We start from the raw sequence: 24022 nt of genomic DNA on the forward strand, positions 1-24022 counted from the left end.
TTTTCACAACATAATTTGTGAGTTGGCACTTCTGAGCTTGTCATTTTTGTAAGGTTTTAGTGAAGCTTTTAAAGAGCCAGCCCTATAATTATCATTGTCCCCATACTATTCAAGAGCTGCAGTCACCACGTATCTCAACACCTCACCTTCTACCTGTGCTTCATCCCAAGTAAACCTGGGTGAAAATGTTAATCATTAGAATGCCACTGTCTCCCAGAAGTTATTAGTACCCCACTCATCGTTGGTGCAGGGGTTCTTATTCCCATCCAACTGATGAATGACACAGCTCCAAACTCCATTCAGGGGTCTGATTTCTGAGACCACTGCTCTTACCAACTCTTAAAGCAGAAAACACAGCCTGAGGAAAGGGGCTTATGTGTTTTACTTAAAGGGAATTTGATCCAAGGAGGTAGGAGTGACGGTCAAAGGAAGTAAAATGGGGAAGGAGGCCGGGTGAGTACGGGAGCATCATACCTGCCAGCGCTGAGTCTGACTGCTTGATCCAGCAGCACCATCCCTGAGAAGTCACGGAAGGACCGTCCATCAGGAGGTGAAAGGAGGCAGAACTGATCTACTGGATCCCTCCTTCTATTAGGAAAGTTTCATTCCATGAGGGAAACCCACGCTTCCAAGTAACACATGCTACTTGAGTGGGATTTTGCTGCAGCACCCATAGTTAAACCCTGGAACATGAGACCAGAGGTGCCAGAGGCAGGCACGAGGCAGGGCACTGACGGGTTATGTCTCTAAAATCCAATGGAGTGCATGAACATTCAGTAACCAAAGTGACAGCTAGAACAAGAGACAAAGAGGCCAGAGGGGGTATAGAAAAGATATTCAATACACATAGTGTACAAAACTAAATCCCTGCCCTTGAGAGCTTACTTTATACTGGCCTGGGAGGGGTGGGAAGACTGACATTTTACAACTAAATTAATATGTGTGTGTGTGTGTGTGTGTGTGTGTGTGTGATTTCTTTCACTCAGTATAATCATTTCGAGATTCATCATATTGCAGTGTGTATCAATAGTGTCATGCTCCAAGAGCCTCTGTGTTTCATTTTAGATCATTTCTAGTGTTCAAGTTCACTGATCTTTTCTTCTGCAAAGTCCACTCTGCCCTTAATCCCATCAGTGTATTTTTCCATCTCACACACTATAGTCTTTGTCTTTAGTTCAGTTTCAAGCTTTTGAATATTTTCTGTCTCTACTTAACTTTTTGTCCTTGCCTGTGTTAGTTCTGAATTGGTTGCAGTTAATAAATTTTTCTCCTCATTAGTGTTTGTATTTTTATTTGATGCCAGACAGAGTGATTTTACCTTGTTGGGTGCTGGATGTTTTTGTGTTCCTGTAAATATTCTTGAGATTTGCTTTAGATACAATTAAGTTACTAAGAAATTGTTTGATCCTTTCATTTTAAAGTTCCCATCTTAGATAATGCCCAACGATGTCATCGAACCACGCTTCCCAGACAGCGTTAAACAATATGCAGCAGATAATAAGAACACAATGCCTGCAAAATAAAATGCCCCAAACTGGCCCATAAAATTTAACATTGTTTTCCCTCTCTTTCTTCCAAGTCCATCCCTGGTTGATGCAGCAAAATCCAAATTGTCAAGAAATCAATTTCTTATTCCCGGTGGTCATAGGTCCAGTTCTAAACTCTATGCAAACACCTTCCTTCCACTGCTTGCTTTCCTCTCAGCTCACCCCAGCCAGCTAGGGGGGTGGTGTCACACTCAAGGCAGAAGCATCTCTGTGTCCCTTGTTCATCGGCTGTGACCTGCTCCACCTTCCCCTGGAAGTGAGGATACTTCCTTCCCCGCCTTCCCACTCAGTCTCTCGACTGTTCTATTTCCTCAAAAGTCCAGGTGATGAACAGGATACATAAGAATACCACTTTGCCAGTCCCACCCCACCAAACTGTAATAACATAAGCAAATCCTCATATTAAATATGGTTGCTGCCACAGCTCACAACTTAATCCCCAAAACTGCTAGGCAATAACATTTCCCAAGGAATCCTGATAATGTCTCTGGGATATAATGCATCTGATGCAACCTAGAATTACATGTCGCTACCACCCGCAGGGTCAAAACACAGGGCTAAACCTCTGCTCATCGAAGTCATGGAGGTGGTCCAGCGACTCTTTGAACAAAGGCAGTGGAAAGCACCCTGGTGGACCATTGCCAGAGTTAACTGCACCCTGGCACTCTGGCCATGTTGTGGGTGGTGGCGTTTCCAGAAGCATCTTCCCCTGGGCCCTCTAGCAAGTCCTAGTTGTCTTCTGAACAACAAGCTTGCTGAGGTACATGGGCACAAAAGATTCTGGACATAATTCTCAGGGGCTTTGAGTCTTTGTCTCTTGCTATGTCCCTTCTGCTGATGAATCTACTCCCTGCATCGTGCATCGCCAGGCAATGCAAGCGGTGAGGCCTCTGCAGCCCAAGCCCTATTGGCATGTCTAACTGGTCTGCAGTTTGTGTAGCTACTGGCCCCCCTGTTTATCAGAGGCCACCGCTAGTAGCTATCACCCTGTGTGGCACAGACTGTATCTGCCCTGCAGGCCAGACTCTGAGCACCTGAAGCCACCATGAAACGTGCACTTTGATTGAGTTGAGGTGCTGCTAAAAAGCTTTATCACAGGATCCACTACAGAGGCCTGCAGCTGGCAGGGGAAGCATTGCTGCTCCTTTGCTGAGCTGAGGCAACAGTGCCTTGGTGTCAACGGTGGCAATGCCCTCAGCAGGCTGGCCTTCCTGTGTGAAATGCAGATCTCTGGGCAATGAGAGCTGAGGATAGTGAGCAGGGCCTCAGTGGTCATTCAGTCACTTCAACTGATCCCGGATTCAGGGGAAGTAGGGCGGGGAGAGGCCTCCTAGGCCACGTGCTGTGCAGTGACAACCACTCCAGTCATTACCATGGAAAGTGAGACAGGCTAGCGCTTTAACATTTGGGTTTTCAAAATCATGGACCTGTGTTTAAATATCTGTACTACCATTTCCTATCTGTGGGACTTACAAACCTCCCTGTTAAACCCTCTAAGATTTTTCCTTCATCTATAAAATTGGGATCATGATAGAACCTGGTATTCCAGCTGAGAACGTATGTGATGATGTATTTAAAGACTTGTCACGGGCCTTGCCGGCGGTTTGTACTCCCTGGAAGTGGGAACAGTTAAGTAGGATGAAGAGCGCGGATTTGTACAGAGCTGGGCTCCAATTCCAGCCATACTCTCTCTGCCAAAGCCCCCATCACACACCTTCTCTGACTCTTAATGTCCTCATCTGCACAAACAAGAGAGGAATCATTGCTTCGCAGAGTTATTGGAGGATTCAATGAGATAATGTTTAGAACGTATTTGGCATTAGGTTGACACTCATTGAACGGAGTGTAAAAAACTCCACCCGGCTACGCCTGCGCATTAGGGCCCTGTTTTACACGGAATCCTCGGTAGTGGCTGGTTTCCAACAGCCAGATCTGCCTCTTTGGGGGGCTTCCATATCCACCTCTGACCAGCTTCTCCTCTAGGGTGGTGCTCCTTCCCTCAATCTTCCCTTCCTTTTCCCTCCCCCTCCTTTAAAGAAAAAGTTTCGCTTCAAATACTGTTGTATATAGATTATTTATAGATGCATTTTGTTGTAATAGTATAAAAACCTACATGGGATGGGAGCAGAGGAATGGGATTAGAGAGGGGGTTTAACTGTGTCTATGTTTTATTTCTTTTAAAATGACAAAAAGCACATATGCCAAATATTATGATTTGATAAAGCTCAATGCTCCTTACATTGTCTTCTTATTTTTTCTGTATGGTTGAAATATTTCATTTATTTTAAAGATCAGGTATGTGGGTTGGGGAAAAAAATCAGATTTTAATGAAAAATGGATAAAATAAAATGTAAAAATTAAAAAAATATTTTAAGTTTCTCTTTTCCGTTAACTTTTCAGTTTAGAATAGCTTTAGATTTACAGCAAAGTTGCACAGATAGCACAGAGAGTCCTCATCTACCCCACGCTGTCTCCGTTATTAACATCCTACCTTAATACGACCCACCGGTCACAGCTAATGAGCCAATATTGATATGTTTATATGAACTAAAGCCCATTCTTTACTCAGATACCTCAAGTTTTCCTTAACGTCACTTCTCTGTCCCAGGACATCATCAAGGATACAGCACTATGTTTAATCATCCCGTCCCCTTACGCTCCTCTAGAAAGTGACAGCTTCTCACTTCTGATGAGTCTAACATCAAAACTTAAGGTATTTTGTAGGCTGTCCTTCAATTTAGGTTTGTCTGATATTTTTCTCATGATTGACTTGGGTTCTGGTGTTTGGGGGAGGAAGGTCTTTTCAGAGGTAAAGGGCCATTCTTGGCACTTCAGGTCAAGAGTGCAAGCTATCAGCTGTCACTGCTGATACTGACAGTGATCACCTGGCTGCGGCAGTGTGATCAGGGGTCTCCACTGTAAGCTGACTCTCTCTCCCCCTTTCCATCCTATGCTCTTAGGAAGGAAGTGACTGTGCACTGCCCGCTCCTAAGGAGTGGGGGCTTGTCTTTCACCTCCTTGAGAGAGGAGTATCCACATGAATGATTTGGAATTCTTCTGCATAGAAGCTTTATCTGTTCTTCACCATTTATTTATTTATTCAATCATTTATATCAGTATGGACTTGTGGATATTTATTTTATATTGTAGGTTGTAATCCAATATTTCTTTATTTATTTTCTTGCTCAATTTGTTCCTGATTTCGCCATGGGGAGTTCTTCCAGCTGGCTCCTGTGTCCCGATGACATACCCCATCATTGTGTATTTTTTAACACTTCCTTACTTTCTGGAACTATGTAATTCTCTGAGCTCATCCTGTCTATTCCCTGCCCCAGCCCTAGAATAAACCATTTCTCCAGAAGCCTGGTTCCTTTTATCAGAGAATGGTATTAGAAACTAAGATTGGGCTCTGGGTATGCTCACTGCTCCTGGAGTATCGTTGTGTCTTGGCCCTCTCAGCTGATAGAATAAGGAAATACGTGTGTGTATACTAACCCATTAATATGTGTACATATCTAAAAACATTTCTTTATATATTCATCTGTATGTATATTAAGCTAAACACGAGATCATAGATCAATATCTCCAATGCTAATCCAGGACCACAAGGATCATTCTGGCCTCCTCCCCTTGCTTGTCTATGACCTACCACTCCATCAGTGAGAAGTCTGACTCCCACCATCCACCATCCATTTATTCCATTCTTCAGTTCCAGTGTATGTACACGTAGAGTGGTTTCAGAATTGTTAACCTGCACCCCGACGGGAAACACCTTCACCAACTATGGTACTGTGTTTATGTACAGCTCCTCTTGTCTTTAGTCTTAGAGAGTTCATTCATTTCCAAGGTTACTCAGGTCAGCATCTTTTCCCCTACACCCTTCCTGGTGCAACACTGTGAATATATTTCCTTGAGGCTCTGTCCCCCATTGATCTGGTGGCTTTTTTCTCCCTTAGGTGAGAAAGAAGGAGGAGGGCAAGTCCCCTCCCCTGACTTGCATAAAGTTTTGGTATTGTGCTCCAGCTAAGTCCTTCCTCCTGGAGAGAGCAGATGCTATGGAGAACCATGCTGGGCCTGGTTTGCAATGATGACTCTCCCCTGCCAGAACCGCAAGGAGATCTTTCTAGGATCCTCACTGTGAAAATATGTTGGGATTACTGGAGTGAAAGTCTATAAAATTGTGGGGGACCACCTAAGACATGGCCTGCAGAGCTCTGTCACTGTCACACTAGGACACACACAGCCTCCAGCAATTCACCCAAATTACCATTAAATATTCCTACTAGTTTATGGCCCCAGTGGCTTCTTCTCTGGTAAAGAAATCTCTCTGGATGCTCTTGTGTCTCCAGATTTTAGAGTGGCAGTTTGCCCTGAAACCACAGTTCTCTGATGAAGTCAAGAAAAGTTGTTGATCTTTGTCCAGGCTTTTCTTGTCCCATAAAAATGGGAGTGATGACTTCCAAGCTTTTTAAATGTCAGGGTTGAAACTGGAAATTCCCTCTCTTTTCATCAGGATACTGCTTTTCCTCATCCTCTCACCTTACTAGTCTCCCAACTTGCAAGCCCCAACTCCTCCATTCTCTCCATCCAACCTGATCATGGCACCCCATAGGGCCTTCACCCTCCTCTGAGCCCTTATTTTATGATCTACTCGGACATTTACTCACAAGCTGGCTTGGACCTCTCTTGTGTCTGAAGCTATTCATTGTTATTAAGCTGTGACAGTGATGCTATTATTTCTCTCACATATTTTTTGTAACCTGAGTGTCCCTCAGGCCCACCACTTGCAGATCCTGGCCAAGGTCACTTTAACACTGTGTCCTATGATCTGCCAAGTCAACAGGTCCCACTCACCGAATCTTAGGCCCCCTCAGTCCTTCTCTTTTCCTATATCTCTCAGGAAGGCCCTGATGCATGGGGAGGTAGGTGTCTCATGCATAGTTCGGGCTGCTACCTCTTCATCTGCAGCCCGTCTTTCTTAGCCCACTGATGCTTTGACCAAGTGTGCCTGACACACGCTGTCCACCATCCACTTAGATGTCCCTCCTTGATCCCCGAGGCGTAAGCATCTCTGCCGAGGAAACCCCATTACTGGCCTCATGCTTTTCTGGGCTCACACTTTTCGGCTAAAGAAAACTCTCCTTCTTTTTGAGTCCCAAGCACTGGTTTTAGAGGGAAAGGGTACCAAGCAGAGGGGATACATGCTTAGGCCCCTAAGTCCAGTTTTCTTTCTTTTTCTTTTTCCTCTCTAAAAGAACTTTTTCTATCAATTTAATATGTTTACATAATAGAAAAGCAATCAACCTAAAATGTATGCAGTCACTTGCCCATTTTTAAATTTACATAGCCCTCCAATAGTTCTGTGCTGATGGACAAATATTTCTTTTTCTTTTTCTCTTATGCTCTCTAAAAGCTAACTGTAAATTTCTGATGCCAGTTTTTTTTCTATGAACTCAAGTTGGTCAGCTATAGTGCTGGATTTAGGAGGTGCAAATATACATACTCCAGTTAAATGTGGTGCAAGTCATACTATTCGCTTCTCCGTCGGCCTTTTTCTACAATAGCTTCATATGCAAACTGGAAAACCCTGTAGGTTTTTTAGGGGCACAATATATCCCTGATGCTCACGTCAGGCACTGGACCACCTCTTCTTGTCACACAGGTTTGTTTCACCTCCCTTGCCTTGCCGAAATCTTTGATCACCAAGCCCATTGTGGATATTTGTGTAGATATCTTCTAATTTTTAGTTTATACATCATTCACATCACTTACAACATAATTTAGTTCTGGGATGAGAATACAACACAGTTTTCAGTTTTGCTGCCCAGTCTTCCCCTCTGCACCCAGGAGGTGGATTGGGATGGGTTCAAATACAGCCTCACATGTACCTGAACAGTTTGTCCCCCTCTCCCCACACTCGGGCCCTGCTGCTGCCCCCGACACCTGAGCTGGCCACTCCCCTTGCTTGGGGCACCACTCGGTCCCAAATAAGCATGTGTACAGATGTCTGAACCATAATGTGGACGAGATTCAAGTTCTGTGCTTCTGAGTCACCTGCAGATCAGAGGAGAGGGCTTGATTGTAGAAGGGTCCCCAACCTCACCGGCTGGTGCATCTGAGCCTCAGCATTGATCCAGCTGGGATTCCTGAAGGTTTTGTTGTTTTGTTTTGTTTTTCAGTAAATTCTGAGCTTCTTGAACTCGGGGACTGGATGTCTTTTCCCTCTGAGTCCTCACTTATCTAACTCAGGCCTGACACCCACACAATGTGTTATTTGAATTGACTTCATTGTATTTACACTAACTTCATTTAATTATACGGCATGATAAAATAAAACTTTATTATGCACTCCCACACCCTCATCCAAGAATTAAGGAGGAGGAAATTTGGGGTCTAAGCTGTTTCTTGTCAAGTTAATGCAGAATTCTTTGTGACATGATCCAGGTAAGGAAGGGCTAGACACTATTTGCATAATAAGGCCAGTGTATTAGTTGGCAAGAAGTAGACCCAAATTTGGGTTAATATGCAGAGTATGAATTTCTTTTATAGACCCAAGAAGGTCAGAGAGAGGTTTCAGAAAGAAATGAATCCTCACACAAGCAGCATTTGTTTGGTGTTCATTATGGAGGTGGAATGTACAGGCAGGAACTAGTCCCAGCCCAGAGGTCCAGGCTTTATCTCCCCATCCTCCAGGGGAACAGCCACAATGAGATTAAGTCCACTCCCCCCCCACAAGGTGTCACCTCATTTGGGTGACACTAGAAAGGGTCTATGTGGAGGAGGAGGGGCTAGAGGAATGGGGTTGAACCTCGGGGAGAACGGGAAAGGAGTGAGACCCCAAAAGGACAAGAGTCAGAGAAAGAGCAGAAGCAATCAAGGAAGAGAGGGGCAAAGGGTGACGTCACAAGGGCTGTCCACACCCAGGACCCTGACCCCACCGCCACCTCCCCAGGAGGCCCAGGTGACACTGGAACCAGTCAAGACATCAGAGACACCTGGGCTGCCTAGAACTTGTCCTTGTGAGTCTCCAAAAATGCTCACCCATGTGATATTAAAGATGCATTTTTTCCGCCAGAAAAAAAGCAAAAGCTATATTTCTGGGGCAAGTAGACTTAATAAGCCAAGAGTAAAGAAACATATGAGTTAAGAGTCTAAATGTACACACTGAGTGACCTCAAATCAGAAATGAGACAGCTGGCTGAATCCTTAGCGCTAATTGAACAAAACCAAAAAAGCTTAGAAAAGACTTAGTAAAGCTGCCTTTCAAAACAAAAGCATCAAAAAACAACCAATCAAAGTTCCAGGAAGATTTTTTTTTAAGGAGCTCACAGTAGAGATAAAAAGAACTTAAGTATGCTCTTAAGCAAACATGAGCTGTAATGAGGAACAGTCTAAGCCAGAAAACAGGGGAAGTGGGGGACTGGCAAACTAGGAGGCATGATTATACCTTACACATGAGACCCCAAGCAGTGGAATGGGGCATCTGAGAGCTCAGTCAGCTCAGGTGGAGTCGGAAATTCAGGTCCAAATTAGACAAAAAGAAAAGTCTGTCCGTGTGTGCGATGCTCCCACCTTGGAGAGGGGCTGCACATGTTGAAGAAATGATGTAGCGGAGCCCTAAACTCCTGGTGTTGAAATGCAGTTGGAGCGGGGCTTTGATGGTCCTGTCTGTGCTGGGGAGTAGAGAACAGGAAGCTTGGCTCTAGTCTCAATTCTGCCATGACCTTGGGAGGTCATGTGGCACAGGAGGTTGAGAGAGGCTTTGAGGTCAGCAATCACTAGTTCAAATCCTGACCCCACTATCAATTAGCAGCACAATTCAGACATGCGCCTCACTTTTAAGAGCCCTGGGGTTTCCTCACTGGAAAAAAGCCTCATGAGGTTCTTGGAGGACCGCATGAGAGACTGCACAATGGCTCCCAGCACAGGGATAAGAGGCAACAATAAACATGAATTCCTCTCATCTCCAGGGTCAGTTTCTTGATCAAAAAATGAGAGGAGACTAGAACATTTTTAAGTTCTCTCCCAGCTATAAACTTCCCTGATTCCATAACAGAAGACTACGGGAAAGATTTGTGAAATGGGGTTGTAAGATCTAAAGCAAAATGTTTAACCTCTATGAGCTTATTTCTTTCTCTATACAATTGGGATAATAAAAATCATAACAATATCAACCTGACAAGGTTGTTGTAAGGATTAAATGAGCTAATGCATGTATACATGTTGGGGAAACCTCAATAAACATTAGCAAGGATGGAAAGTAGGATGATGAAACAGAAGCAGAAGAAACAGTTCTTGAGAAGGTCAACACAGGTTGCCATATTGCCAGATCCCATGGACATTTGAAGTCCTCATCTCCCTTGGCTTTTCAGCAATATTTGACAATCTTGGTGCTCCCTTCTTGAAACAACCTCTTCCCTCTAATTCCACACCAGGACATTCTTCTGGTTAACACTCTACCTCTTTGGTTGCCACTTCTCGAGGAGATCTCTCCTTAAGAGTTCCAGACTGATAAATTCAACTGCATGCTACACATCTGAACTCAGAAGTCTCTCAGGAAGCTCAAAATCCTTATGCCCAAACCTGAACTCAAACTTCCATCCCCAAACCCATTTCTCCCCTAGCAGTCCCCATCTAAATTATTGTTCAAGCCATAATCCTTTGTTTCTCCTTCTTTATCAGTACCCTGCCCCACCAACCCCTACACAAGTCCTCTTGGCTCTACCTCCAAACCCACCTCCATCTCATCCATTTAGCTCCATCTCTACAGCCACGTCCTGCCTCTGGGCTGGGCCACTGCCAGAACTTCCTGACTGGTTCCTGGCTTCCCCTGTGACCCCACCAGGCAATTCTCCATACAGTTATTTAAAACCTTTAAATGGTTTCCCACTGTTCTTAGAGCACATCCCTAATTTTTTTTTTTAATGTCCCAAACTCCTCCTTACCTATATAGATCCATCTACTTCTCATAACTCTCCACCCTACTCACTAGGCTTCAGCTTCACTCCCTCTTTCTGAACTATTTTCGAGACAGTCTCCTTCCCATATTTCACCTGCTTCCCTGAGGCTGTGGTCTAAATCAGCCTTCCTCATCATTCCCTCTCACAGTTGCCTGCTCTCTCCCTTCTCAGAACTTACCACAATTCTTCATTAATCAGGTGACAATTGACTCTTCTCTATCCACACTGGACTGTAAACTATACACGAGCTGGGACAGCTGTTGTGTTTACTGCTGTATCTCCAGTTCTTGGCGTAGTGCTTATATAACAGTAGGTCCTCAAAATTAAATGACCTAATGAATGAACAGTAGTTAGACTGGGCCTTGGAGGGAAACACAGGATCCAGGGCTAAGGATGAGTGGAGCAGCCCTTTGCATAAAAGAGTTGGGCAAGACAGCTACAAAACAATGAGAGACATGATTACAAAGCAAGGAATTCCAAAGCAACAGGAAGGTGTGCACAGTCAAGACCACAACATAGTTGTCAGCCAGAAAATAGGTACAGGACAGGGCTAGAAGGGTGGGGGAGAATCACCAGAAAAGCAAGAAGCCAGGCCTCTCTCTGAAGGGACTGGGTGGTGCCTGGTAGAGAGTGGATGGCAGGACACTGACTCCTGCCCTAAGCCACCACCCAGAGGGAAATCGTGGCTTGGGAAAGAACCTGGGTGAAGAGAGACTTCCAGATTAGGAAGAAGGCTGCCTTCCTTCCTGGGAGTGGGCCAAGTGATGGGGCAGTGGATATGCAGTGGCCCACATCCTGAGCTCACCTTCTGGTACATTCTGCCTGACTTGCCTCAAAGATCTGGACAGCACCCCGCTGCTCCAGGCTTCTCTCTTTCTCTCTGGGAAGGTGATGGCGGAGATCCTTATAGCCGTTAATGGCTCCCCCAGATCCCTCACCATGCAAGCAGATGGGAACTGTGCTCCAAGCCCATACTGCCCTTGCCTTGTTCGCTTCTCCTGCTTAAGTCTATGTTCCGGTTCTCACCACGTAGCCCAGCCACCGACCACAGCAGCCCACCCGCCGTTTTCTCGGCTTGCTCTGTTCCTCCCATACTTCAGTCCTTTGCACAAGCCATTCCACTCCCTAATGTTATCCTTCTGTCCACACTTTCCTGATGAAGCCCATGTATCCTCAAAACCCAGCTCAGATCCTAACTTCTCCCCAAAGCCCTCCGAGACCCATCTCGTTTAGTCTATTTGTCCCTCTTACACTGTGTGTTCATATCTTCAATGGATGAGATGAATTATGGTTGTCAGTCTCCCCCATGAAACCAAGAGTCACTGAAAGTGTAGGAACCCTACCTGGCTCATCCTTGTCCTCCCACAGCATCTAACCCAGAGCACAAGTCCTCCGCTGGGCTGGATGTTTGTTGGAGGAGTGTACTAGTGTCCTAAGGCTCTGTAATAAAGTACCACGAAAGGGGTGGCTCAAAACAATAGAAATGTATTGCCTCACAGTTCTGGAAGCTGGAAGCCAAAAGTCAAGGTGTCAGCAGAACCGCGCTCCCTCTGAGACTTGCGGGAGGATCCTTCCTTGCCTCTTCCCTCTGGTGGTGGTGGCAACCCTTGGTGCCCCTCGGCTTGTGCTGTAGCACTTCAGCCTCTGCCTCCATCATCACATGCCACCCTCCCACGTGTGTCTTGTGTTTCTTCTTATAAGGACATCAGTCATATTGGATTAGAGCCCCCCTGATGGCATATGACTTCATCCTAACATTACATCTGCAACGACTATGTCCAAAAAGGTCACATTGGGTATCTGGGGTAAGGACTTCAACATATCTTTTGGGGGGGACACAGTTTAACCTACCACTGGATGTATGTGGAAAGGGCATTGCATCCCTGAGGACTGATTGAGGGTTACAGATGTCCAAAGCCAAAAAACACACACATAAACCCAGCCACAGCCTGGGAGGAGGGAGGGGGAGAAATGAGGCAGAGGCGGGACTGCGGAGAGAGACCAAAGAGGAGAGGAAGGGGAGGGGTGGACCGAAGGAGAGAGACTAGGTGAGAACACCGACCTGGAGACCCTCTGGCCAAGCACGGCATGGAGGTAACAGTTAGTAGGACACAGGAAAGACACAAAGAGCCCCGGGCTTCATGACAAAGTGAAGGTGGCCCCAGGCCCCATCCCTGCCCTCCTTCCTTCATAGCTGCATCCTCCTCTTCTTCCATGGTTCTCCTGCTGCAGCTTGACTCTCCTGATAGAGAATTTAATGAGACCTGCAGTAAGTGGATCCCAGATTCTCTCTCCCTGCCCCAAGTAATTATAAAGCTCAGCAATTTTTTTCCCCTAACTTGCTGATAATTTTCTAATTACTCTTGCTTCAAATAGGACAGTTAGCATTAAAACGAAACCGTGCTGAGGTTGTGGGTTCACTCGTATCTGCTTTGCTTATTTCCTTAATTTGACTGCATGGCTTTATGGACAGAGAGCAGAAGGTGACCCCCATACTTCAGATTGCCTGGACCCCCAAAATATGGGAAACCCGCAACTGGCATCAAGGTAAAACTCTCCTGGAGGAAAAACTCTTCAAGACATACCCACCAGATGGAGTTTAATGAGTCAGAATACAGCAGCGCTCTCTCTGGAAGGGGACCAAGGGGACATTTTCCTTCACTTCTTCTCAGTCATGGAAGTAGCCTGGCCCCAGCAACTTGAGATGAATTTCCAAACAAGATGGAGATTCCTTTCCTATAAGGACATACAGTTGGGTTGATGGGATAGGAGGTATTGGGGTTGGGGGAAGGAAAAGAAAGTTCAGGTAAAAAGAATATAAGTAGCAGCAGCAACTAAGCAGAAACAGTCAGAAAATACTTGGTTTGGTGCAGAAAATGTTGGCATCTCTGCACGGGCACGTCTGGAGAAATCTTGCAGAGAAGGCCCCACCTTCAAGCCAGATTGCCCCAAAGTTACATTAGGTTGATTAATAGGGACTTTCCTCTTGCTAAATTCCATCACCTCATTGGGGAAAGCGAGAGAAACTTTCCAAGGTGGTGTGATTAAAGGAACCAGCGATATTTAATCAGAAAGAAGTCCTCACTGCAAAACCTTCCATCCATGTATCTAATTTAAAAATACCCTGTGGCAAGTCAATCTCATTTCTTCTTCCTTCCTCTAAGTGGCATCTGTGGAGGATCCTCTGCTCCTGGATGCTGAGCCGATGCTTGCAGGATCCTTTCCCCTCTCTCTGACATCTCACACGCCCATTTGTCCTCCATCAACACCTCAAGAGTCAGCTAGGAAACAGGAAAAGAAGAGTCTTCAGATGCCTGTAGCAAACGGAGGGAGATTTTAGACTCTATTTCCCTACCCTATTGTCCTGGGTTCTTGATTTTCCCCCCATTCTGCTCCTTCTTTGTTTGTTTTTTTTTAAATTATTTATTCATTTGTTTATTTATTTATTTATGGCTGTGCTGAGTCTTCGTTTCTGTGCGAGGGCTTTCTCTAGTTGCGGCAAGTGGGGGCCACTCTTTATCGCGGTGCGCGGGCCTCTCATTATCGCGGCCTCTCTTGTTGTGGAGTACAGGCTCCAGACGCGCAGGCTCAGTAATTGTGGCTCACGGGCCTAGTTGCTCCGCGGCATGTGGGATCTTCCCAGACCAGGGCTCGAACCCGTGTCCCCTGCATTGGCAGGCAGATTCTCAACCACTGTGTCACCAGGGAAGCCCAGTATCCCAGTTTTGAGCACAGATTCTGGTGCCAGACTGTCTGCATTTAAATCATGGGTCTGCTGCTTATGAGCTGTGTGACCGTGGACATACTACTTAACTTCTCTGTGCTTGAATTTCTTCGTCTGTTAAATGGGGATAATATAGTTCCAGTCTAAGGTAGGGAGAATAATGTTCCCCCAAAGATGTCTACGTCCTAACCCGTAGAAACTGCGAGTGTTACCTTATATGGCAAAAAAGGGCTTTGCAGAAGTGATTATGTTAAGAATCTTGAGATATTATCCTGAGTTGCCTGGGTTGGCCCAATGTAATCACAAGGGTCCTTCTAAGAGGGAGGCAGGAAATCAAAGTAGTAATAGGAGATGCAATGATGGAAGCAAGAGACTGTAGTGATATGATGAACGGATCACGAATCAAGGAATTGCAGGTGGCCACTCGGAGCCAAAAAGGCAAGGAAATGGATTCCTCCCTAAGTCTCCAGATGGAAGGAGCCCAGCTGACACATTGCTTTTAGACTTCTGACCTCCAGAACTATAAGAGTTCTGTTTTAAATCACTGCTGTACTTTTTTTTAAATATTTTTGTTTGTTTGTTTTTTAATTTTTTAAAAATTTATTTTTGGCTGCATCGGGTCTTTGTTGCTGCACACGGGCTTTCTCGTTGCAGCGAGCAGGGGCTACTCTTCATTGCGATGTGCGGGCTTCTCACTGTAGTGGCTTCTCTTGTTGCAGAGCATGAGCTCTAGGAGCGCAGGCTTCAGTAGTTGCAGTGTGTGGGCTCAGTAGTTGTGGCTTGTGGGCTCTAGAGCAACACTGCTGTAATTTTTTACAGCAACAACAGGAAATACACATCCTCATTAGGTTAAATGAGTTAATACATTCAAAGCACTTAGAAAAGTGCCTGACACGTAGCCTACACATAAGTGTTAGCTAGTATTATTAATGGAAAAACTCTTGGCTTGGGTCAGAGATGGCCAGTCTCATCCGTATTCCAGCTAGTAGAGAGGCCTATCACTTCTGTTACATCCAGTTGGCCTGAATTTGGTCACCTGGTCACATGTAGCTGCAAGGGAAGCTGAGGGATATAATTTTTCTCTGAGTAGCCATGTGTCCAGCTGAAATTTAGGGGTTCTAGGACTAAAGGAAGAAGGGAAGGTGGCTATTGAGGAGTTAACAGTGGCCTACTTTGAAAGACGAAAAGTTTAGCAAAGGTACTTTCCCCCCAGAGTTTGGATAGCTACTCATTTTCCAGCTCCTCTTTTTTGTGTTCTTAATTTTATGGAATATCTCTTGACTCTTGGCTGTGTAAGATGAGACATCCTTGATCACTCTTTTCCTCCCTCTTCTTGCAAAACCATTACATTTGCATCTGGTCCTGTAACCATAATTAAAATGCTCTGTTTTTGTGTGTTGTCTATCTCTGAGCTTCAAAAATTGAAAAATCAATAAGGTGTTTTTAAAAAATATTATGACTATGTAAACATTATTCTCTGCGGAGCTAACTAGCATCCTGGGACCTATACAGAAGGAGCTATAATCTTATGGTTTAAATGCTCTTGAAGAAGAAATGCTCCAGGCTCCAAGTTCAAATGTATTTTTCTACATTCCTTCAGATACTCAAAGTCATGTTATATTTTAATTTGCTTCACGTTTGGGCCATGACTTTCTTACACAACTTTTTGTTCTCCCGGAGTTTTTAACTGCTTTTCTCTTCTCTTCTCATGAAAAGAAGCATATGCCTTTTTAATCAGGTCATTAAAATCTTCCAGCTTCTTAATTACATTATTTGTTGAATGAAGCCCATTTTCTTCTTAAGGACATTCTTCTCCAAACCCTCTGATTTCCTGTTCTAATTTTGACTGATGGTTTTATGGACCTCTGGTATTTCTATTCACTGCACTCCTGGGTTAATTCAACTTTTTCATGAATCTATTAGCTCTCTCTTTCTTGGGTTTTGTCTCTGTTTTGCTGGAGTATATCTTCAAATAACATTTTTTTTTAATTTATTTATTTTTATTTATTTATGGCTGTGTTGGGTCTTCGTTTCTGTGCGAGGGCTTTCTCTAGCTGTGGCAAGCGGGGGCCACTCTTCATCGCGGTGCGCGGGCCTCTCACTATCGCAGCCTCTCTTGTTGTGGAGCACAGGCTCCAGACGCGCAGGCTCAGTAATTGTGGCTCACGGGCCCAGTTGCTCCGCGGCATGTGGGATCTTCCCAGACTGGGGCTCGAACCCGTGTCCCCTGCATTGGCAGGCAGACTCTCAACCACTGCGCCACCAGGGAAACCCCCAAATAACATTTTAAAAAGGGGTACCTGGGAGAAAAGCTATCTGAATCTTTGTGTGTCTGAAAATCTGCTCCTTCTTTGGAAGGAGCAGAATGGGGGAAAATCCTGAATCCAAATACTCATTTTACCAAAAATGAGTATTTGGATTCAGGATTCTTGAAGTGTAGGGAAGTAAAAGTGGACTTGAGACTCAGGTAGATCTGGGTTTGAATCCCAGAAGCACCATTGATGAACCATGTGTCTTTGGTAAATTTAATTTCTCTCATCCTCACCTCCCTCCCCTGGGAGCTGGAACCAGCAGCACTCATCAGGTTTACTGTGAGAACCCAAGGAGTTTGCAGACATAGCATTGACCTCCAGTAAACATTGGTCCTCATCTCCTGATCATTAATTCAACAAGCATGCCTTCAGAATCTCAGCTGGGAAAAGGGGTTGTGTGATTCCCCCCGCCCCACGATGTATGGGGCTCCATGTTTGTGCAGTGGCATCCTCACTGGTACCCTGGAATCTTCTCTTTCTTTCTTCCCCACACCCACTCAGTTCTCCAGGGCAGTGCAGGACTGAGCCGGTATGGCTCCAGGGCTCAGTTCATCTTGTTTCCATACCATCTGGCCTCTGACCCACCCTTAGTCCTTTTATGCCTCCTGTCTAAAGAAACGTCTTGTATTTTGCCTACAGAAGATGGTTCCCTAATGAATGTCAAACAACAATAAAACTTAAGTGTTTTCATCAGACACTTGAGCAGGCATCTGTCCTCCCAGCAGTAAAATATGCTGGGGTTCTGGAAACAGCTAAGAAATTTGAAACTAGGTTTCATCCACTTAGAGGAGAGCTGTGATCTGTGATCATTTCACTCACTGACTCAGTTAGAGGAAAAGCCCTCAGGGGGCTTCAACTAAGCTGTAGTGGCTCTTGACATGAGCTTTCCCCATAGAAGGAAAAAGAAGGGTGTGCCAGGCAGAAGGAAGGATGGGAAGGCCCCCAGAGCCCACAGCACCAGCTGGGGAGAGTGGTACAGGCTCCTGGGGGGCCACAGGAGCCTCTGCTGCGGTCTTGGCCCCAGGTTCTGTGAACACCCTGGGATCACTGCAGCCCCCAGAGGAGCATGCATTCGGCAGCCCTGGTCTGCCCTGAGCACCAGAGGATGTGCTTGAAACAGAGCAGGACCCTATGGTCCTTCCCCACCAGGTCCTCCACCTGCCTTTTGTCTGTAGAAAAACTTTAGTCAAAGAATAAGTTTAATCAGAGAAGTGAGAAAATGCGGAAGCAAAGGAAAACAGTCAAACAAGACTAAATAATAATAGCTTAGTCATTAAACAAAATCAAGGACTTTTAGTTCCTCCTCAAGGACTATAGATAATATTCTGAGCCTTCTCCTTTGAGCTGTCTTGTAGATGCTGAGACCCCCACCACGTAGAAGAAGTTAACTACATAATGACCAGACTGTAGCCATGACATAAGCCGCCACAGTTCCGAGAACTGGCCTCAAGGAAATGGGAACGAACCAACTCTGGAACTGAAGATTAATCGTACTTAAAACAATCAAGATGACACTGATCAGACCACCGCATGACCAAATCCAAGATGACTGTCAGAGGTGAGTGTGCTGTTTCTACATTCAGCCCCCTCCCTCTGCCTATACAAGCTCTTGCCCACTGGTTGTCGGTGGGGTGGGGGGGCGGGAATTGGCCTTTGGACTTGAGTCTGCCCTCCCCCCCGCCCCCATCCCCCAGTTGCCAGCCTCCGAAATAAAGCAAACTTTCCTTTCCACTGACCTTCCCTCTTTACTGGCTTTTGAGCAGCAAGCAGCCGGACCCCACTTTCGGTAACATGTTTGCTTACTGGTCAAGAGGGGCTTCAAGTCACAAACAGAAAAAGAGCTGCTCAGGTAGCAGCTGCCTCCATCATATGAGGTCAGATATCCAGGAGCAGAAGAATCACACCCAAAGGCCCTGAAAGAACATGCAGACAAGATCATAAAGTTTGGGTAAACACAGAAAATGAAAAGCACTAGGGTGTAGATTTGGAACCTAACGGTCCTGGGTTCAAATCGTGGTATAGCCACTGGTCAACTGTGTGGTTTGGGGAAAGTCATTTAACCACTTTGAGTCTCATTTCCTAGTATGAAAAGTTAGGTGTTGGGATAGAGGGGGAGGTAGATGGGACTTAGTATTTTTCCTCCAGAATTGATGGGTGGATTAGAGAGAAGTTGTGTAAACTGTCTAGAATATAGCTGATACTCAACAATCAACAGCCAGAAATCCCAGAGGCTAGGGGACTGAATGGTCTCCATTCTCTAAGGGAGAAGAAACAGCCTGAGGGACTTAATGACTATCCCTAGTGAGAGTGATCAAGTCAGAGGTCACCAGTGTTCACCAGGAACACCAAAATTGAGCAAAGTTCAACAAATAATGTACCCGTGTACACTGTTTTCTTCAAGAACTCTAAAAAAGACTCTTGTAAATATGGAGATGAAGTTTGGATAAGAGCAGCTGGGTGAAAGCATCTCAAAGATCCATGGAGGAAGGCCTCCATGGATCCTGCCATAACATCTTCAGTGTGCTTGGTATCAATTCATTACCAAACGACCCCTAAGAAGCAAGAACAGGCCTCCTTGTGGATGGCACAAAGCTAAGAGAGTTTTATGATCATTGGATTATAGAATTAAGATTCAAAACTATCTCAATGGTCTTAAATTATCAACTCAAAGAAAGAAGCAGAAATATCATCGTTAAATTCTTCACTTCAGTTCAAAATGGTAGCTGGAGGTGAGGCTGTCCTGCTGAGAGCAGTGACATTCTTGTTTTAAGCTGGAGATAAAAGCAGTGGAGGAGGATGAAAACTATTCCGAATCCAAATAATCCAGCCCACCCATCCAAGTCAGATGCCACCTGGGGTGGTTTGCAGGAATTGATAGGTTCAGATGCCTAGGTCGCTCCCTTGCCTTCTTCTGGGTATTTAACAGCCTTGTCCCGCCCTCTGCATTTTGCTTGAAGAGCAGATTCTGCTCTCTGTTCAGAACTAGGCGACCACCTCAGCAAACTGAAGCAAAGTCGGGGGCTCGGCTGAGCCAAAGGCAAAGTCAGCTGGAGCCCTGGCCTCACATTAGAGTGGCCTTCTTCGTTTTATGCTTACTGTCTTACATGATCCATTTACTCCATTTCTGCTGGCAGGAGAAAAGAAAGGACACTCCGTGTGCGCCTAGCATGGGAACCCTCCACTCCTGGTCTCTCCCAGTGTATTTCTCCTTATCAGAGCCATTCTCTTTGCTTCATTTCCTCCCTTTGGAAACCACATTAGCAAAATAGCTAATGTGCATCAATTCTGTTTTACTACAGCCCTTCTTTTTTGTTACTTTAAATGTTAGAATCTACTAGACAATTGCTGCTATTGATAATTCTTAAACTGGCCTTTTTCTCTGCCAAATATTTGGTATGCAATAAAATGGAACTGGGCACATTTGAAGCTGTCCCCTGGCTTCTCCCTTCCTTCCTAACAATGTTGGGGTGCCAGAAGTAGAGTGACCTCCTCGCTCCCCCCATAACCTTCCCATTTGTGGGAAAGGGTCACTGCCACACGGCCTCTTCTCCCCAGGGCTCCTCATGGGAATAAAAAGAATTAGGGAGCAGTGCAGGTCAATTTTATGACATCATGATGGAGGCTCCAAGGCAGGATAGATTTAAAATGTTTCCCCCTCTTGGTTTTGACCCTAAACCGGAACAGCAAGAGTGATTTTTATAGGTTACCAGGGGAGTGCTTGAGAATAACTTTACTTCTTTTTTAGGGAAATAAAATGATTTTCAAGAAATTCTGCCAGTGTATGAGTCAAGCCCATGCTTATCCCCCCGAAAATATTGCTTTAAATGCTGTCACATGTTTTTACTTATCTGACTTGTAGAGTATATATCTTCAGAGAATCTTCAAGAAATAATAAATATTAAAATTTTAGAAGTCAGAAATGAGTGAGGCCCTGGGACAATAAAATTATTTTTTGACACCCAGTCCCTTGTTCTTTCCACTCTTAGTTCTTCAGTAATTTATTTCAGATTATAATTCTCCACGCATTATATGAGCATAAATTCATGAAGTTTATTTTCATATGGGATTCTGAGGGTTTGGCATAGTATGGACTTTTAGGATTATGTTTTAGACCTAAAAGAGCTAGAAGAATCATATTCACCTCTCTTTTGCCTGCAACAGTAACGCATACCTTATTAGCATTCAAAGCTTGTCTATTTGCTTCTGCTACATTCCTTGGAACTTGAGCGTCACAAAAAGCAACTGCTGACCCGTGGTCCAGGCTCCCCTTCCCAGACCATGCAGGCTGGTCCCTGTGCCAAGCCCAGACTGCCCTTCCAGAACTATTCTCTGCCCAGAGAAGTCCTGGAAGACCCAAAAGCAGGAGCCCAAGGCTACCTCAGGACCCACTCTCGCCTCCTTTGTCCCGGATCTTCCTCATCACTTCTGGGGGTACTGACTACTGGGCCCTGGCCACTCCCCTTAGACAGGGGTCACAGCCTTCCCAGACTCACAGGCCTGCTGGCATCCTGCTGTCTGCTGGTCTGCCTGATGAAGGTACTAGCTTCTCATATTGAAGCCATCCCTGCCAGTTGCTGCCCTTCATTAGGCCCTTAGCATCTGCTGGTCTTTTCCTTGACCCTTGACCCCTGCCATCCACTGATACCAGGCCCTGATACCAGACACAGTGACCAAGAAGCCCAGATTCCTCCAATGTGGTGTTGTCTTAAAGCACTTATATTTAAGACACATTTAAGCGCACCACGGGTGTGAGCATTGAGAGCCAAAGGGAGAGCCTCTGGTGACCACACAGGCACACAAGAGGCCCAGCAAGGAGCCGAGTCTCACTGGGAAGATGGGGACCAAACTCTAAATGGGAGAACCAAAGGCCCAAGAAAATTGGGGCAGGGATGGGTCATGGAGCCCAAGGTTCATAACTGAGAAGAGATTTAATCCACATCTGGAATGCTTTGGAAACAGGGAAGGAGGGTCCTGGGGGATGGCTGGAATCCCAGGAGTCCGTAGGCTATTTGCAGGCCTGGTTGAGAGTGCGGTGCATGAGTCATGCTGTGCTCAGGGCCAGAGAAGGCAGACATCCAGCCACAAAGCGAACAGTCTGACACACCAGAATCCACACTCAGCAATACTGATTCCAGCAACACTGAATAAGTTCTTTGATATTTTATTGGAGGCTGAAACTTTTCATTTTAATTAGATTAATTCTCTAGGTTTACTACATTTTTAATGTGTTTTCATTATGCCTTGGGGTCATTTCCCCCATAGGAATTATTCTGGGTTTACAATTTTAAAAGGAATCAACATTCTGAATTTAAAATACGGATTTTTTCAGATTTAACTTTTCTGGACCAAAGTCATACCATAAAAATGAGACCACTGAGAGACTTGGAGGGCTGGTCTGTATACACGTTACAAGGTAATTTTTTTCTTCTCACCTGGATGAAATAGAACTAGCTTTTACTGACCAGCACTGAGAATCATCTCAGCCTGCGGGTTCTTGGTGAAGATCCCAGGGTCTCCTGGGGCGAATGTGAGCAGTCTGCCTCAGAGCTGGCTACAGAGCCCATGCAGGCGAGGTGGCTGCTTTTCCTGGCAGTCGGGAGGTGAAAGCTGTCGCTGGATTCTGCTACCTCAGCCCCACGCTGACAAACAACACACTAATAGGCAAGGAACTAGACAACTCTACCTAGGAACCCAGCATGTCTCTTGGCAGAATGGCAGGAAGGTTCTGGTTTCCAAATAACAAAGTTTTGTCAGAGCCAGAGGCCCAACATGCCCCTACCTAGATGGACACTCATGTTTCCCTCACTCCTCTCATCAAGTCAGCCTTTCCTTCAGCAAACAGCCCACAAGCCATGGGCTGAGCTGGCCATGGGCACCGGGGTTCCAGGACCCATGTCACAACCCAGTCCTGCTGCCAAAGGCCGGGTCTGTTACTGAGTTTCCACTAAGCATCAGGTACTGCACTAGGCATAGTGGAAAACATTGTTATTCTCATTTTAGAGTCAAGGAAACCAAACTGGTACTCCAAAAGATGAAGTGACATGCCCCAAACCGCAGCACTGACAGAGCAGAAGCTAATCTGAACACGAAATCTGCCCAGCTCCAAATTCTGCACACTTCCCCCTCCACCAAGCAGCATCCTTTCCAGAAGCTACAGGGTTTCTGTATGGGTGAAGCCCCCTGTTGCCTCCCTGTTAAGCAGTCTCCTGCAGACCCCTGCCCTTCTAGCTTGGTCCCACACTATAACACGTAAGCTAAGGCTTTTTTTTTTTAATTTATTTATTTTATTTATTTATTTTTGGCTGAGTTGGGTCTTCGTTGCTGCGCATAAGCTTTCTCTAGTTGTGGCGAGCGGGGGCCACACTTCGTTGTGGTGCACAGGCTTCTCATTGTGGTGGCTTCTCTTGTTGTGGAGCACGGGATCTACGAGCGCGGGCTTCAGTAGTTGTAGCACACGGGCTCAGTAGTTATGGCTCACAGGCTCAGTAGCTGTGGCTTGTGCGCTCTAGAGTGCAGGCTCAGTAGTTGTGGCACATGGTCTTAGTTGCTCTGTGACGTGTGGGATCTTCCCGGACCAGGGCTCGAACCCATGTCCCCTGCATTGGCAGGCAGATTCTTAACCCCTGCACCACCAGGGAAGTCCAGCTAAGGCTTTTCACACCCAGCACAATGGATAAAATAGGATCCAGAACAAGTGCCTCCTCCCCAGAATCAGAGCTCAGCTTTGCTCTTTAGCACCCCCTGTGGCAGCCCCCAGCTCTGCACTCAACCTGGTCATCCCTGCCCAGCCCCTGCCTGGGACTCCAAAAGAACATCATCGAAAACCCTCCTTGCCATTCATACAAATTGTCTTTATATGAACTTGTGGTGATGTGCCTTCTTCTCTCATCTTGAATTTATCTAAAGAGCCCCAAACATCTCAGTGCTTATGAAAATGAAATTATCCAGATGTCTTTGCAGATGTCACAAATGGCCAGCGAGTACAGCATAAATGCAAAGGAAATCTCCTCTCCCCACATGGTAGTGAGTGTCTGCAAATGAGACCAGGAAAAAAATGACCAAATGCACACTAATTCCTGATGAAAGTGATTTTTCTTTATCCCTGTGGTTAGAATTTCAATTTTTAAAATCTTAACTATTCTAAATTTGGATTTTTTTTCAATGGTGATCAAAGATTGATATTTGGTGGTTATTACATTGTCGTTAATTTGGGGCAAAAAAAACCAAGGAAGTGTAGTGAGGCGTGGAGGGGATAAGGGGATGAGTATGATTATCTTCCTGTTCCTTTGGGATCAGTGAAGAGATGCAGTTTGCTCCTGTATGCTTGGAGGCGGGGGAAGAAGGCATGAGAAGGACTCCTGGGCAGATACCCAGAGAAAACCATAATTCCAAAAGATACATGCACCTCACTGTTCATTGCAACACTATTTACAATAGCCAAGACATGGAAGCAACCTAAATGTCCATCAACAGAGGAAT

Source organism: Eschrichtius robustus, chromosome 6, assembly GCF_028021215.1.
Source record: "Eschrichtius robustus isolate mEscRob2 chromosome 6, mEscRob2.pri, whole genome shotgun sequence".
Taxonomy (NCBI): domain Eukaryota; kingdom Metazoa; phylum Chordata; class Mammalia; order Artiodactyla; family Eschrichtiidae; genus Eschrichtius; species Eschrichtius robustus.